At 49.3% G+C, this 5000-nt stretch overlaps 1 protein-coding gene across 1 annotated transcript in view; it reads right to left on the reverse strand.

Annotated features, from left to right (window-relative positions):
• Positions 1-5000, reverse strand: part of ppp1r13ba (protein phosphatase 1, regulatory subunit 13Ba) — a gene marked incomplete at its 5' end in the record, with an annotated part of 48148 nt that overhangs the window by 31999 nt on the left and 11149 nt on the right. The gene's annotated exons all lie outside the window — the stretch shown is intronic.

Consider the following 5000-nt stretch of genomic DNA (forward strand, 5'->3'; position numbering starts at 1 on the left):
GCTCTTGTCCATTACAAGTAAGAGAGTAAGTAAGCAAGAGGGTAAGTCTTTAAAGTGTTTAAAGTGTTTATACAGTCTCAGAGTAGGAGATATGGACAGGAGGGGACACTGATTCTAGATCAGCTTTCTGACTCTGAGACGCCTTGTGAGTGACTGTGAGTGACACAGACACAGAATACAATAGAACAGAGAGTAGAGTAGAATAGAATGGAGTAGAGTAGAATAGAATAGAGTAGAATAGAGTAGAGTAGAATAGAGTAGTGTAGAATAGAGTAGAATAGAATAGAATAGAATAGAGTAGAGTAGAGTAGAGTAGAGTATAATAGAGTAGAGTAGAATAGAATAGAGTAGAGTAGAGTAGATTAGAGTAGAATAGAGTAGAGTAGAGTAGAATAGAGTAGAATAGAGTAGAGTAGAATAGAGTAGAATAGAGTAGAATAGAGTAGAATAGAGTAGAGTAGAGTAGAGTAGAGTAGATTAGAGTAGAATAGAGTAGAGTAGAGTAGAATAGAGTAGAGTAGATTAGAGTAGAATAGAGTAGAGTAGAGTAGATTAGAGTAGAGTAGAGTAGATTAGAGTAGAATAGATTAGAGTAGAATAGAGTAGAGTAGAGTAGAGTAGAATAGAGTAGAGTAGATTAGAGTAGAATAGAGTAGAGTAGAGTAGAGTAGAGTAGAGTAGATTAGAGTAGAATAGATTAGAGTAGAATAGAGTAGAGTAGAGTAGAGTAGAATAGAGTAGAGTAGAATAGAGTAGAGTAGAGTAGAGTAGAATAGAGTAGGGTAGAATAGAGTAGGGTAGAATAGAGTAGAGTAGAGTAGAGTAGAATAGAGTAGAATAGAGTAGAGTTGAGTAGAATAGAGTAGAGTAGAGTAGAATGAAATAGAGTCGAATAGAGTAGAGTAGAGTAGAATGAAATAGAGTCGAATAAACTACAGTAGAGTAGAATAGAGTAGAGTAGATTAGAGTAGAATAGAGTAGAGTAGATTAGAGTAGAATAGAGTAGAGTAGAGTAGAGTAGAGTAGATTAGAGTAGAATAGATTAGAGTAGAATAGAGTAGAGTAGAATAGAGTAGAGTAGAATAGAGTAGAATAGAGTAGAATAGAGTAGAGTTGAGTAGAATAGAGTAGAGTAGAGTAGAATGAAATAGAGTCGAATAAACTACAGTAGAGTAGAATAGACTAGTAGCTCCATCCAGTGTTAGGCCTGATAACCACTGACTCTCCCCTGAGCATGTGACACCAAACAAGGGCTGGATGACGGGAGGGGGGAGGGGGTGACGGGAGGTGGGGGGGAGGGTGACGGCAGGGGGGGGGGGATGCTTGCCCTTGACTGTGTGATACCAGACGGTCACCAACCATCTCCCCTCAGGCAGTGTGTGGCCTTCGTCCTCACCATCCCATCTGATCAATACGCCCCCCCCCCCCCCACCCCCACCGCCCACACCAACACACACACACACACCCACACCCCCCCCACCCAACTGCGTCATCTGCAAATAGCTGGAGGATTAATTCCCTTCGTCCTGATCTGAATAACGATGGGTATAATCCTGTCAGCTGCGCATACCTCAACCTCAATGGACCAATCAGAACCATAGGCCATATCACACTCTCTTACCCCGATGAACCCCCTGTCTCTCCACACACATACACACACACACACACACACACACACACACCCCTGGTGATCGTTCCACTCTTGTGCACCATCCTTCCATCCCTCCATCCCTCTACCCCCATCCCTCCATCCCTCTACCCCCATCCCTCCATCCCTCTACCCCCATCCCTCCATCCCTCTACCCCCATCCCTCCATCCCTCTACCCCTGTCCCTCTGTCCCTCCATCCCTCTACCCCTGTCCCCCCATCCCTCTACCCCTGTCCCCCCATTCCTCCATCCCTCTACCCCTTTCCCCCCATCCCTCCATCCCCCATCCCTCCATCCCTCTACCCCTGTCCCCCCATCCCTCCCTCCCTCTACCCCAGCCCTCCATCCCTCTACCCCATCCCTCCATCCCTCCATCCCTCTACCCCAGCCCTCCATCCCTCTACCCCAGCCCTCCATCCCTCCATCCCTCTACCCCAGCCCTCCATCCCTCCATCCCTCTACCCCAGCCCTCCATCCCTCCATCCCTCTACCCCAGCCCTCCAGCCCTCTACCCCTGTCCTCCAGCCCTCTATCCCTGCCCTCCATCCCTCTATCCCTGCCCTCCATCCCTCTATCCCAGCCCTCCATCCCTCCATCCCTCTACCCCAGCCCTCCATCCCTCCATCTCTCTACCCCTGCCCTCCATCCCTCCATCCCTCTACCCCAGCCCTCCATCCCTCTAACCCTGTCCCCCCATCCCTCCAGCCCTCTACCCCTGTCCTCCAGCCCTCTACCCTTACCCTCCATCCCTCTATCCCTGCCCTCCATCCCTCTATCCCTGGCCTCCATCCCTCCAACCCTCTACCCCTGTCCCCCTTTCCTCCATCCCTCTACCCCCAGTCCCCCCATCTCTCTACCCCAGCCCCCCTCCCTCCATCTCTCTACCCCAGCCCCCCTCCCCAGCCCCTGTCCCCCCATTCCTCCATCCCTCTACCCCTTTCCCCCCATCCCTCCATCCCCCATCCCTCCATCCCTCTACCCCTGTCCCCCCATCCCTCCCTCCCTCTACCCCAGCCCTCCATCCCTCTACCCCATCCCTCCATCCCTCCATCCCTCTACCCCAGCCCTCCATCCCTCTACCCCAGCCCTCCATCCCTCCATCCCTCTACCCCAGCCCTCCATCCCTCCATCCCTCTACCCCAGCCCTCCATCCCTCCATCCCTCTACCCCAGCCCTCCAGCCCTCTACCCCTGTCCTCCAGCCCTCTATCCCTGCCCTCCATCCCTCTATCCCTGCCCTCCATCCCTCTATCCCAGCCCTCCATCCCTCCATCCCTCTACCCCAGCCCTCCATCCCTCCATCTCTCTACCCCTGCCCTCCATCCCTCCATCCCTCTACCCCAGCCCTCCATCCCTCTAACCCTGTCCCCCCATCCCTCCAGCCCTCTACCCCTGTCCTCCAGCCCTCTACCCTTACCCTCCATCCCTCTATCCCTGCCCTCCATCCCTCTATCCCTGGCCTCCATCCCTCCAACCCTCTACCCCTGTCCCCCTTTCCTCCATCCCTCTACCCCCAGTCCCCCCATCTCTCTACCCCAGCCCCCCTCCCTCCATCTCTCTACCCCAGCCCCCCTCCCTGCTTGGGTGTCTCTGATCCGTCTCAAGTGCCCAGGTCAGGAGACGTCACTGAAGGTCACCAGTGAATGGACTCATTACCCACAAAAGCACTTAGTTACACAGTTAAAGAGCAGCCAGCCCTTCACTGAAACACACACACACAATCATATGAAAAAATGAAATATTTTGTTATTTTTTAAGAAATATGGACATACCAATATTTGATCTTCTTTCAAACTATATATATATAGATAAAGGTAATGTAATTGAACCAAAAACAATGAAAATGTAACTTTGTTATCATTTATATAACAAAAAACGTTAGGACACCCCATGCCCTAATAGCTGGTATTGCCCCCTTTGGCTGAGATAACCTCATTTAGACTGACATCGACTGGGAGAACATTTTTCCACTCCTCCATGCAGACTTCTTTCTACTGTGTGATGTTTGAGGGGTGTTGCATGCACAGCCCCTTTTAAATCACCCCACAGCATCTCAATAGGATTAAGATCCAGGCTTTGACTGGGCCATTCCAGAACTCTCCACATTCACTCTTTCTTTTGAGCCATTCCTTAGTGGATTTACTGGATTTACTGACTTTTGGGTGGTTGTCATGTTGCATGGTCCGCATCCACTTCAGCTTACATTTTTGGACAGATGGTCTCACATTTTCCTCAAGCACCCTCTGATATAATAAATAAATCATAGTGATGGTGAGCTGGCCAGGCCCTGCTGCAGCAAAGCAGCCCCAAACCTTGACATGTCCACCCCCACGCTTCACAGTTGGTTTGAGGTTCTTGTGCTCAAACGCTGTCTTTGGTTTGCGCCAAACATGTTTTCTGTTACTGTTCCTAAATAATTAAACTTTGAATTCATACGTCCAAAGCACATTGTTCCAGAAGTCCTGGTGTTTGTCTAGTCTCGTTCTGAATGTATTTTAACATCAACTGTGACAAGAGATACCTGTAGGTCCTGTGATGACATTTTAGGATCATTGGAGACTTCTTTAAGCATCTTGCGGTCTGCTCTTGGGCTGAACATGAGGCATGTTGGCAGTTGTTTTAAATGTTCCCCACTTTTTCCGGACTAAATGTCTGAGGTTTAAATAAGACAGGCTCCTCCAAAATCCTCTCTAGCAATGTTCTAGTCATTTCCACTTGATTCTAATTTTAGGCATTTTAGTGGGGGTGTCCTAACTTCTTCCTCACAAGAAAATTATTTTGCAATTTATAATCTTTTTTTTTTTTTTTTACTGTTTTATTTATTTAGTCATGTTACCTCCATCTCTCAATATTGTTCAAATGAAGATCAAATGTCCATATATTTAAATATGTTGAAAAAGACAACGGTTTTCAGGGGGTGTCCTAACTTTGTCACATGACTGTACACACCAGCCACAAGGACAGGACAGGACAGGACAGGACAGGACAGGCCAGGGCAGAGCAGGACAGGACAGGACAGGACAGGACAGGACAGGACAGGACAGGACAGGGACAGGACAGGACAGGGACAGGACAGGACAGGACAGGACAGGACAGGACAGGAGGAGACAGGACAGGACAGGACAGGACAGGAGGGGACAGGACAGGACAGGAGAGGACAGGACAAGAGAGGACAGGAGAGGACAGGACAGGACAGGACAAGACAGGACAGGACAGGACAGGACAGGACAGGACAGGACAGGAAACAGCACATAGCTGAAACAGGAACTCAGGAGTCATAACACAGCTCTGCTATGGAACAAAACACTCACACACACACACACACACACACACACACACACACACACACACA

Source organism: Nansenia antarctica (genome assembly GCF_963989245.1).
Source record: "Nansenia antarctica genome assembly, chromosome: 1".
NCBI classification, from domain to species: Eukaryota; Metazoa; Chordata; class Actinopteri; order Argentiniformes; family Microstomatidae; genus Nansenia; species Nansenia antarctica.